Source organism: Odocoileus virginianus, chromosome 23 (genome assembly GCF_023699985.2).
Source record: "Odocoileus virginianus isolate 20LAN1187 ecotype Illinois chromosome 23, Ovbor_1.2, whole genome shotgun sequence".
NCBI classification, from domain to species: Eukaryota; Metazoa; Chordata; class Mammalia; order Artiodactyla; family Cervidae; genus Odocoileus; species Odocoileus virginianus.
Genome location: NC_069696.1, coordinates 47,633,359 through 47,646,599, shown reverse-complemented (window position 1 = coordinate 47,646,599; position 13,241 = coordinate 47,633,359). Strand labels below are relative to the sequence as shown.

At 37.1% G+C, this 13,241-nt stretch overlaps 1 long non-coding RNA gene across 1 annotated transcript in view; it reads left to right on the top strand.

Annotated features, from left to right (window-relative positions):
• Positions 1-3,029: 3,029 nt before the first annotated feature.
• Positions 3,030-13,241, top strand: part of LOC110129493 (uncharacterized) — a 34,003-nt gene continuing 23,791 nt past the window's right edge. Inside the window, exons 1-2 of the long non-coding RNA XR_011483050.1 lie at positions 3,030-3,120; positions 6,226-6,336. This is a non-coding gene — a long non-coding RNA (uncharacterized lncRNA). The remainder of the gene's footprint in view (positions 3,121-6,225; positions 6,337-13,241) is intronic.

Genomic DNA, 13,241 nt, shown 5'->3' with positions numbered 1-13,241 from the left:
TGCTAAGGACATTGGTGGAAAGTAAAACTTGTCACAATATTGTTCAAATCTTTTTCTAATATTGCCAGTTTATTGTTTTTTTTTTTTTTTTTTAACTCTGTTGACAATAGAGAAGAGGGTTAATACCTTTAACTATAAGTATGGACTTACAAATTTCTTCATTTGGTTTTGCTAGTTTTTGCTTCATTTCTTTTGAAACTTTGTTACTATTCACATACACATTTTAAACTGTCATGACTTCTTGATGAATTGTTCTGCACATCTTATAAACTCCACAGGAAACCATTATCCTTGCTCTAAATAGTCAAATCTTTAGAGAAATTGAGAAAAGTCATTTATTTTTGCCCATGTATATATTTGGCACTCTTCATTCCTTGCAGATCTACATTTCTGTCTGATATTTTCCTTGGGCTTGACGTGCAGGTCTACTATTCATGAATTTTCTCAGATTTTTTTTGACTATATATTTTGCCACCAATTTCAAAGCATATTTTTTTCTGGATATAGGATTCTAGGTCAATGATATTTTCCTTTCAGTGCTTCAAATGTGCCATTTCATTGTTATCTGGTTGTACTATTTCTAATGAGAAGTGAACAATCATCTTATTTATCTCTATGTAATGGACTCTTTTTCTCTGGTCCCTTTGCAAATTTTCTCTTACTTTTTAGTTTTCAGCAATTTGACTCTTATGTGCCTAGGTCCAGTTTTTCTTAGGTTTATCTGGCTAGATTTAGTTGAGCTTCTTGAAGAATTTGTGGCCATTGATTCTTTAATTTTTAAATTTTTTGACTCCAACATCTTTCCCCTCTCCTTCTAGAATTCCAACTATATATTTGTTAGAGAACTTGATATTGTTTCACAGCCCACTGCAGCTGTATTCATTTTTTTCAGTCTTATTTTATTTTTTGTGAGCTTTGGTTTAGATATAGTTCCTTTTGTCTGGTCTCTGAAACTAATCTTTTCACCTGCAATGTGTAGTTTATAGTTAAACCTAAGTATTTCAGATATTTCTTTTTGAGTTCTAGAATGTCCATTCTTTCCTCCCCCCACCCCACCCTGATTTTCATTTCTCTTTTTAGATTCTGCATCTATTCACTCAATGCTTAAACATATTTATAATATAGTATTCCTTTGGTATTCACAGGGGATTGTTGGTTCCAGGACCCACTGTAGATACCAAAATCTGTAGATGTTCAAGTTCTATAGTCAGCCCTCTGAATCTGCAAATTTTGTATACACATATTGAACCATTGCAGATTATAAACATAGTATACATGATGCACAGTTAGTTCAGTCTGTGGATGCAGAACATACTGGTGTGGAGGGCTGACTATATATTCATCAAAAAAGCCTGTGTATAAGTTGACCCATGCAGTGCAAATCCCTGTTGTTCAGAGGTAAATTGTAGTTATTTCAAGAGTGTTAGTTGCTCAGTCATGTCTGACCCTTTGTGGCCCCATGGACTGTAGCCTGCCAGGCTCCTCTGTCCATGGAATTATCCAGTCAAGAATGGGTTGCCATTTCCTTCTCCAGGGGATCTTCCCAACCCAGGGATCAAACCTGTGTCTCTTGCATTGCAGGAAGAGTCTTCACTGTCTGAGCCGCTTGGGAAGTTATTTTAAAGTCCTTGTTATTTAATTCCAACATTAGTGCAGTCTCTGAATTTCTACTGACTTTTTCTTCCTAGTTTTGGATTTTAATACATTTTTCCTGCTTCTTCATCAGTTTAGTAATTTTTAACTGTATGCCAGACATTTAAGATGCAATGTTGTTGAAAATCTGATGAGAGTGTGTTTAACAGTATGTCTTTCTTTAAACAATGTTGAAGTTTGTTTTAGCTAGCAGGAACTTTACTCAGTCAGCTTGATCCTACTTGATTTTAAGCTTTCTTTGGGAGAGTCTAGAGTAGTCCTTAATCTAGTGATGGAACAAGCCTTCCTTTAACATGTGTCCTTTCTGGTTGCAACTAGATACCTGTGGGTATTCAATCAAATCTCTTCATTTGACTTGTGAAAATATGAACATCTCTCAGTGTTGTGAGAGCTTTGGGATCCGCATTAATCTCATGGCTCTGAAGTAGTTGCTCCCTATAAGACCTCTTGGAGTCTTGTTCTGTCCATGCATAACTTAGTATTCATCCAGAGACTAAAGGGGATCTCTGTGCAGATATGTGGGGCTATTCCATATAGCTCTCTCTTTGGTACCTTTGCTCACAAATTTCACTTTGCTGTTTCTGCTTGTTAACATTTCTCCTTTCTATTTGTGATCCATTCTTTGTGCTTCTATTTGTAAAATGTAGAAAGTAAGAGACATATGAAGATCACCTCATGCATTTTTCTTCTCTCAAGAATAATACTTGTATTGTTTTGTCTAAAGCCTAAAGTAGTTTCTTCATTTATTGTTGTTCAATTTTTATGAAAGTATAATTGACATATTAATTTTGGGTGTACAACATAATGATTTAATATTTTTATATGTTACAAAATTATTTTTGTTAAATTTTCAATGGTTTATTGTGGGAAGATAAATGTGATACGAATTTCTTCGTCATAGTAAGAACTATATGTCTAAACATGTCAAATTTGAGATGTCTATTCAGTAACCAGATAGCAAAGTGTGGTTGACTGTTGAATACATGAAATTGGAGTTCAAGGATGAGGTCCATGCTGTAGACATAAATTTGGTATTCATTAACATAAATAATATATAAAAAGCTTTGAAGTGGGTGGGATCTTCTAAAAACCTGGTATAGATTGAGAGGAAATATAAATACTGAGTCTTTGGGCAACTTTGAAGTATCAGGGAGATGAGGAAGAATCAACACATTTAGAAACATCAAGTGGGTAAGAGCAAAACTAGTAGCATGTGATGACCTAGAAGCCAAGTGAAGACTATGTTTGAAAGAAGAGGAAATGTTTGACTGCGTCAACTTTTGCTGATTAAAGTAAGATGAGAATGTGAATTGACCATTGGATTTGTCAAACACTGGTGTCATAATGACCTTGACACCAGCAGTTCCAATGGAGTGTTGGGGATGAAAAGCTAACTGGAGTGAATTCAGATCAGAATGAGCAGGGAGGGGATCAAAGATAGAAAGTACGGAGACCTAGCTCCTTTAGGTAAGACCTACATCTTACCTTATGAAAGATATTAATCTATTTTTGAAGTTTTATTCTGTTTCCAGTAATGAACCTTTTCCTCCAAGTTTCTCTATTGGCCTTTTTGTTTGCTTTTGTTTTTCCCTTAAGTGTTATAGTCTTTCCTCAGATGTTTATTGAATTTGGTAGTCCCATCATATTCAAGAGCTAAGAGGTTCTGTATCTGTGTGTGTGTGTGTGTGTGTGTAGGTTTTGAATGATATGCTTCATATTTGGGTAATAGGAAAGGGCTATTTCTTTGGGAAACCTGTATATATATATCATAATTATGATATATACATTCATACACACACACACACACACACATATATATATATATATATATATATATATGATTTTTTCCCCAGTGGATCAATTTCTCCAGAGCAAATTTCTTTAACTCACTGCCTGAATGTTGTAAAATTGTGGCTATTAGTATTCTGGGAATGAAGTTAAGAATGGAGTCTCCCACATATCACCATTTGGTATGTTCTTTCCAATATTTTCTCATTTTCTTCTTTTAATAGCACACCTTGCCTCAGTTCTCAATGAGCCTGGTGTTCCCAAGTCCAGGGTCCATTTAAGTGTGTAATAGAAGAGAGCCTTCAAACTTCCGCCAAGGCTGTAGAAGAAGAGACATTCAACTTGTAGAGTGAATTGGTGGCCCAGGAATCCTACTGCGTCTTGTTCAGATTTTTCAATGAGTTCCCCCCTATTTAGCTCCCCCATTCAGTTTCTGGGATACTTGAGGAGTCCAATTTCTGAGACTCTCTTGGATTCTGCAGCACAAATCAGCTTCAGTTCTGGGCTTCAGTTTGGATTCAGCTTTCTCTGGTCTGCTTGTCAGTTCCACTTGTCCGTCAGCTTTCATGTTTCCAAACCTGTGTTGCTTTCATGTTCTCTGCTAGTCTCTATACCTGTGAGTTGTTAATCTTAATCTCCTTTAAGCCCATTTTAGTGAGGTTTCAGGAGTGAGTCAAAATTAACATTAAATTTTGTCTTCTTGGTTCAACTGTAATTTGTCTAGCTTGAGTTTTATTTTTATGTAGAACTACCTTTCTCTCTCTTTCTGATTTCAGAGACCTTTCAACCTTAGATGTGTCTTTTTAGCACAGAAAATGTTTATCCTATTATATCACTGATTATAGTGTGTGTTCTGTTTTTTAGAGCCATTTTCTGAGACTGCCGTCCCTGTGAACCAAATCTGACCTACACAAACAGAGCCAATCTCTACATTCTCTGTATTTCCAGAGGACTTTAACTAATCCTGCATTATAGCACTCATCAGGCATCCCAGGTGGGGCAGTGGTGAAGAATCTGCTTGCAGGGCAGGAGACACGGGAGACCTGGTTTGGTCCCTGGGTCAGGAAAATCCCGTGGATAAGGGAATGGCAGCCTACTCTGGCATTCTTGCCTTGGAGATCCCATGGACAGAGGAGCCTGGCAGGCGATAGTCCATGGGGTTGCAAAGAGTCAGACAGGACTTAGCAAATAAACAGCAGCAGCTGCATAGCACTCCTAACAGCGTTTTGCAAAAGAAGTTTTGTTTTGTGTTTTTTCCCCTGGCTGCATATCCTCTGAGGCACATTTTATGCAGCTAACATAGGTAGTAGAGTAAATAGCTTATACAGTATGATTTAAAGAGGTTACTGATTAGATGAAGAGTCACAAAAAAGAAGTGAAGAAAAAAATTGTGAATGTATCACAGGAAATTGAAGACTTTCTAAGACAGTTAGGGATAGGGTTAGGGTTAGGGTTATTGACAGGTGGGGCAGGAAGAGGCATGACAAGAGTTCAGGAGCATTTGTCATTGGCCAACAAGCGAAAAGCTTTTACTGAGTAAAACAAATGTGTGCATTGCATTGTGGGGAAAAGTCAGTAAATGACATTACATAGAAAAACAGTCCTGTAAACAGAATGCCAATAAATTCTTCTTTGGATCATTCCATTCTAAATTGAGCCTCAAAATTTCTCCTGCTGTTTATTATCTCTTTTGAAAGTGAAAGTGAAAATGAAGTCGCTCAGTCGTGTCCGACTCTGCGGCCCCATGAGTGTAGCCCACCAGGCCCCTCCGTCCATGGGATTTTCCAGGCAAGAGTCCTCTCTTTTAGGAACTATGATTTAACATGAGACCTAATAGTTTGGGCTGCATTGAATGAAGCTGTCTGGTATTGAGCATGACTAAGGATGGATGAGTAAGGGTTTCATGGTTTTCTTTATTGATAGAATAATTTGGTGTCTGCACTTCTGTATAATATATTGGGTAGTGGTTAGAGTGTGTGTGTGTATGCTTAGTCGTGTCTGACTCTTTGTGACGTCATGGACTGTAGCCATCCACGTTCCCCTGTCCATGGGATTTTCCAGGTGAGAATACTGGTGTGATTTGACATTTCCTCTTCCAAGGGATCTTTCCAACACCAGGATCAGACCCATGTCTCCTGCATCTCCTGAATCGGCAGGTGACTTCTTTACCACTAGCATCACCTGGGAGAAGGGTATTTAAATGAAATACTCTCTAGGATTCTAAGAGAATCCTAGTCCATAGTGCTTGCAGTGATAGCTAAGAGAGAACTTATTAGCAATTACCTACCAGATTTAAAAGTTTAGTGCTGGTACTTGAGGTATAGGAGAGGATGATTATATAAAATTTCAATGAAAAAATAGCATTTTGGGGATATATGATATGAGTTGGCTATATTGGTTGAACCAAATTTCCTTGAGAAAGCTGATTTGGCCTTATCTGTTAATCATCATCTCTTGACCTTTTTGGAGCCAGTGGGCTCCTTGGCCATCTGGTAGAACTTAAATGAATAAAATGAAATACACTGAATTACAAAGAGAATGTTATATTTTACATATGGCTATCAAAGTATTAAATTCATGGCATAGACATATATGATATGTGTATTTTATTAACACATGAAATTGCAAGACACTGCATTTAAAAAGCTAAGTTAAAGCTAATTTTATTTATTAAAGACAGTATTACTAAAGTATAGAAACTTTTGTTGCTTAGCTTGAATGAGAACATTAAACTCTGGTGTAGTATCTGATTCATCTCTTTCAATGACTGGCCACTCATTATAGATAGGAAACGCTGAAAAGCAGCATGGATCCGGGTCTGTGTGAGGCCATGTGGCTTTCGTGGGAAAACATTTGGAAAATATGGAGGCCGGATGACTAGGAACTGCAGAGTTGGTGAGTGGTTGTCCGTGTTTCATGCTGAGCATCTGTGAGCAGGAAGATAGTAATCACATGCAATTCTAGCCACAAGTTGGCTACTAGCATAGTTTTGAAGTAGTGAAACAGTATAAGTGATATTTTTAGATCTCTGTAGTAACTATAATGTGATATAAAAATATTTGTGATTTCTATTGGTAACACAGTTACAGATGCAGCTAATATTACTGTGATGTGTTGCCTGTATTTGCACTTGAGGGAAATGTCAAGTTAGAGTCTAGTGAAAAAGAAAAGATGTAATTTTTGTCTTCCACGCATGATCACAAACCCCTCCAATTGTACCCCTTGACTCCTGGTCGAGCATGTTTGTCTTAGATTCTTCATTCTAGTCTCACTCATGACCCTCTACCATATTAATCAAGAGTTTTTAGACAATAACATTGGAACTGATCTCAGATCCTTCTCTGCTATGCTGCTTTAGTTTAATTGGTATTAAATCTTGAAGAAGGTGTTTTTGGCAAAGACATTTGATTCTAGTCGGTGAAATCTGAGAAGAGTGAACTAGGCCAGAAACGGTGGAGTCTGGTTGTTTTCAGATCTAAAAAGTGACTTGCTCTTAAGAACAAACTTGCCCTGCTTTTCTTCAGGACTTAAAGGTTGAGCCCATTTTTGTTTCCATGTTGAACCTTTTTCTTTGTCAACCACAAGGAAAGACCTGAATCAGAGACGGGTGGTGTGATATCTGGCCCCCAGAAGTATAGTTAGCCTAACAGAGCTAGTCTGCAAAGCATACTCTGAATTTATGGTTTTAATCAAAGCAACTAGTCTGGATTTGTTTAGTTTCTTTTTTTGGGTTAATGGAGATAGTGTGTAGGGAAAAAAGAAACTTTATTTCTGCTATAGGCTTAGATCCAGTCAGAAAGCTCTAGTGAACCCTAATCCTGTAATCTATGTTGAGTTTTCTAAACATATACATTTCAGATATGTATAATTGAGCTATATATAGTAACAATCACTTGAGTGGAAAGTAGCTTTACAACGTTTGGTCTAGTGTTTCTTCCAAATATTATGGCTTTGAGGCCATCCTTATAATTTAAAAGTGAACACATTGTTCAAAAGTTGAACACATTGTACCTAATTTTCTAAGTGCAATGTTTTTTTGAGGTTTGGAAAAATAGGCAAGACTTTCATTTCGTGTGAGATTCTCAAATGAGAACAAGGAAAAGGGACTTAACAGTTTAAGTTTAAAAGTCCTTAGACTCCACTTTTGTTATGCTCTTATATCACCACAATCAGTACAAAATGGGTCCTAGAAAAAGAATACTTCTAAGAGGAGTCCATTTTAAATAGTGATAAAAATTTTAAGATAAATAATGAAAAAAGATTTAATTAGGGTGTAAGCTTGAAAAAGAAATAAAATCATTAAAACTTATTTCACATTACAAAATTTAGCTCATAACTATGCATTGATTTAAAACAAGGAATAGATCATGTATTGGTATTTTGGCATACATTCTCTGATAAATGATATGTTGGTAGGAAATGACTTATTTGTCTTCATGTTTTTAATTTTTTTTTCTTAATACAATCATACAGAGTCCTTTTCTTGGGCAAACATTTTCAAGGGCTTTAGCACTTTCCCCAACAGGCTTGTTTCATATTTTATATTCTCTTTGAGGTGACTTTCTTTCCTTTTTTCACTTTGCAAGACCTTAATTTTCTGTTTCAATCTGTTTGCTCCATGTTGTCAAATGTTGAGAACACCGAACCTCTGTGTTGGCAGATGTCAGCATAGCATGTGGGAGGAAATGTTGGGTAGTGATTTATTTCATAGGAGGCTAGTTTAACGGAGGCTTCCCTGGTGGCTCAGATGGTAAAGAATCTGCCTGCAATTTGGGAGACCCAGGTTTGATCCCTGGGTCAGGAAGATCCCCTGGAGAAGGAAATGGCAACCCACTCCAGTATTCTTGCCTGGAAAATCCCATGGACAGAGGAGCTTGGCGAGCTACAGTCCATGGGTCGCAAAGAGTTGGACACAACTGAGCAACTAACACTTTCACTAGTTTGTTAGTGGAAAACATCAGGTTATAACTGTTGTTCCCCTATATATCCTCTTAACAAGGAGGCAGGGAGAAACAGTCCCCAAACTCCCCTGTAAAATATTAATAAAGATAGTAGAGGAAATACGAAGTTATAGTGGCACTAAACCCCAAACATAATGGCCAAAGATCTAGCCTATACTGAGAAGAATTTCCAGTAATCAGATTGTGAAAAGAGGCCTGAGGAAGGATGTGGGATTGAGCTGGTCAATGGTTGCATATTTCTACCCGTTCCCACTGTGTCATCTACCTTGGAGAGAGGAAATTTCACTGACCATGGGGTTAAAGTAAGTAGGAGAGTGTCTTTTACACTGTCTTCTATATCTGTGCTAGTCACTCAGTCCTGTTCAACTCTTTACGACCCTTTGAACAGGAGCCATCCAGGCTGCTCTGTTTAAGTTTAAGTGAAAAAGATCTTCCAAGCTCAGGGATTGAACCTGGGTCTCCCTCATTGCAGGCATATTCTTTACCATCTGAGCTACGAAGGAAGCCAAAAGTAAGTAGGAGAGCATCTTTTACATTCTGTCTTCTGTATCTGTTTTTTAAAACCATCCAGGACATCAGCCTTTATTTCCAACTCCTTAGTACCCCTGTTATCCATCAATGTACTTCTAAATTGATCTGGAGATGAAAATTTGCTATAATATACTATAGTATGTGCAATGGACAACCGGTGGTATTTTCTGAGTAGTTTTGTGTAAACTGTAATAATAATGTTTATATAAAACACACTGCTGTTGCTAGCAATAGCGAGAGTGGCTAACATTTATTGAGCCCATAGTGTATAACAGGCACTCACTGGAGAACCTGTCAGATTCTTGCAACAATCCTATGAGGTATGTACTGGTACTATTTCCATTTTCCTAATGAGGAAGCTGATACATGGAAAGGTTAAGTAACTTGCCCATGGCTAACTTTCACATAGGCAAAACTCAGAAGATCAGAATTTGAATGTAGAGATCAGCTTCCCTGGTCTTCTCTGGTAGCTCAGCTGGTAAAGAATCCATCTGCAATGCAGGAGACCCTGGTGCAATTCCTGGGTTGGGAAGATCTCTGCAGAAGGGACAGGCTACTCACTCCAGTATTCTTGGACTTCCCAGGGGGCTCAGTAAGTAAAGAATTTGCCTGCAACGTGGGAGACCTGGGTTCAATCCCTGAGCTTGGAAGATCCGTTGGTGGAGGGATGGCAACCCACTCCAGTATTCTTGCCTGGAGAATCCCCATGGACAGAGGAGCCTGACAGGCTGCCATCCATGGGGTTGCAAAGGGTCGTACATGTAAATCCATGGCTAATTCATTTTAATGTATGACAAAAACCACTGCAATGTTGTAAAGTAATTAGCCTCCAACAAAAAAAAAAAAAAAAAAAAAAAAAAAGACTGAGCGACTAAACACAGCATAGCACAGCGCATCAGCTTCCCTGATGGCGCACGTGGGAAAGAATCCGTCTCCGGGTTTGGGTCTCCTGGATTGGGAAGATCCCCTGGAGAAGGGAATGGCAACCCACTCAAGTATTCTTGCCTGGGCAATCCCACGGACAGAGGAGCCTGGTGGGCTGTAGCCCATGGGATTTCAAAAGTCAGCGAAGTCAGCGATGTGACTTAGCAACTAAACAACAACAATATGTGCACTTGGTACAAAATTCAAAAGTCGTAGGTCTCCCTCCTCTCAGCCCTATCACTGTTATCAGTTTTTTGTTTCCTATGAGAGCATGTGTGCATATTCTCATCTGTGTATATAATCTAAAAACAGATCCATAATAATATTTCACACGTAGTTTTATACCTTGCCTTATCCATATAACAAGATGTCTTGGATATTATTTCAGAGTTGTGTTTGACATTCCATTCTGGAAATACTCTGTGATTTGTTTAAGCAATCTCTACTGGTGGGAATTTAGGTTGTTTCCAGATTTGTGTTATTACAGGTAGTGCTATAATGAATTGTTTACATACACTTCTTTGTATATTATTTGAATATATCAAGTACTGATTCTAGAAGAAAATATAGGAATGACAATTATGTGTATTTAAAATTTTGACATTCCTCAGTGGCTTTCATATGGATTATACCAAGTGAAATTCCCAACTCAATGTATGAGTGCCTGATTCCTCTTATTATCAAACATAAAATTTTCTTCTCATCTGATAAATAAAAATTAGTATCTCATTATAGTTTTTCTTTCTATTAAAAATTAATTTGTATTTTTGTTTGTACTCCTTCTGTTATGTGTTTATAACCTTTGCTCACTCTTCTTACTGACTTTTTTGTACTCTTTATATGTTTTATGAAATTAACCCTTTGTAATTTGTATTGTATATGTTTCATAGATTATCATTTGTACTTTGTGTTGATTATTTCTTTAGACAATTTAGAGTTTTCATTCATATATAGTTGAATTCACCAATCTTTTCTTTTATAGTTTTAGTCAGACCTTTCCTACTCAAAAGATTTTCTTTTTAAACCTCATGCTTTCCTTAGTATTTCTTTTTGTTTTATTTTCATTTTTATGTTTAAATCTTATTGTTGTAAAGGGGAAAGCAAGCTGTTAATTGCCATCGTGTGATATTCCATTTATAACTTTTGCATTAAATTAGGTTCCTGATGACTCATGTGCAATGGAATAAGATTTGGCTTTGTACCTTCAAAATGATGTTTGAATCAGTTGTTTAATTGCAAAAATAAATTCTCCAAGAAGGAAAGTCTTAAATATATTTTTTCATTCTTCAAAAGAAGTCAACCAGTCTGGTTGAGGTAACTGTAACAAGACTGGAGCTGGGAGAGGTCAGAGGGTGTTTGACTATTGTAAACTTAGTGAGCAAATGCAAACTATGACAAACGTGGTTTACAGTTTTATGTGAACAAAGACAATTCTCTGGGGCCAACATTGTAAAAAATGTAGTTTCCTATAACAAGAATTTATATTCTCAACATTTTACAAATCAACAATCCTTGAAATTATTAAAAACAAACCTTTGAATATTATAGGAAAACTGTCTTATTTAAACTGTCTTATATAAACTTAAGCAGAAATTCCACTTTAAGATAACATGATACAGAATAAGTATAGCTTTAATTTAAATTTTATGGTAACGGTATATAAATATTCTCTAAACTCCTTCATTACCTAGCTAAAACAAATGGTAACGACTAGCTCAATGCTTTGCATTTTTAAAAGCACTTGTGCTAACAGCTCAAAGTTTCTCATTAAATAACATTGAAATGCATTGCTCTCATACAACTATTATTGTAATCAAGGCTGAATCAAAGAACTTGGACATAAAATAATGTACTTTAACTGATAATAAAATGCAATATGGCATTGCAAAAGATGGCACTTTGAATTTAAATTTAACATTGATGAAAACTCTTGCAAGAATTCTTCCTGTTGTGATGCTTACTAAGTTTTAATCATCCTTAAACTTTTAAAAAATTTAACTTTTAATTATATAACAAAATATGAATATATTTGCTTTTGGGAATAGTAAATGCAAAAGGCAAAATTAAAATCTCTTTACTCCTTCATCTATTTCAGTCAGTCAGTTCAGTTGCTCAGTCATGTCCAACTCTTTGTGACCCCATGAACTGCAGCATGCAAGACCTCCCTGTCCATCACAAACTCCCAGAGTTTGCCCAAACTCATGTCCATTGAGTTGGTGATGCCATCTAACCATCTCATCCTCTGTTGTCCCCTTCACCTCCTGCCTTCAATCTTTCCCAACATCAGGGTTCTTTCAAATGAGTCAGCTCTTTGAATCGGGTGGCCAAAATATTGGATTTCAGCTTCAACATCAGTCCTCCCAATGAACAGCCAGGACTGATTTCCTTTAGGATGGACTGGTTGGATCTCCTTGAAGTCCAAGGGACTCTCAAGAGTCTTCTCCAACACCACAGTTCAAAAGCATCAAGTCTTCAGCACTCAGCTTCCTTTATAGTCCAACTCTAACATCCATACATGACTACTGGAAAAACCATAGCCTTAACTAGATGGACCTTTGTTAACAAAGTAATGTCTCTGCTTTTAAATATGTTGTTTAGGTTGGTCATAACTTTCCTTCCAAGGGGTAAGCATCTTTTAATTTCATGACTGCAATCACCATCTGCAGTGATTCTGGAAACAAAAAAAATAAAGTCTGACACTGTTTCCACTGTGTCCCCATCTATTTGCCATGAAAGTGATGGGACCAGATGCCATGATCTTAGTTTTCTGAATGTTGAGCCTCAAGCCAACTTTTTCACTCTCCTCTTTCACTTTCATCAAGAGGCTCTTTAGTTCTTCTTCACTTTCTGCCATAAGGGTGGTGTCATCTGCATATATGAGGTTATTGATATTTCTCCCGGCAATCTTGATTCCAGCTTGTGCTTCATCCAACCCAGCATTTCTCATGATGCTCTCTGCATATAAGTTAAATAAGCAGGGTGACAATATACAGCCTTGATGTACTCCTTTTCCTATTTGGAACCAGTCTCTTTTGTTCCATGTCCAGTTCTAACTGTTGCTTCCTGACCTGCATACAGGTTTCTCAAGAGGGAGGTCAGGTGGTCTGGTATTCCCATCTCTTTCAGAATTTTCCACAATTTATTGTGATCCACACAGTCAAAGGCTTTGGCATTGTCAATAAAGCAGAAATAGATGTTTTTCTGGTACTCTCTTAATTTTTTGATGATTCAGAGAATGTTGGCAATTTGATCTCTGGTTCCTCAGCCTTGTCTAAAACCAGCTTGAACATCTGGAAGTTCGCAGTTCACATATTGCTGAAGCCTGTCTGGGAGAATTTTGAGCATTACTTTACTAGCATGTGAGATGAGTACAATTGTGTGGTA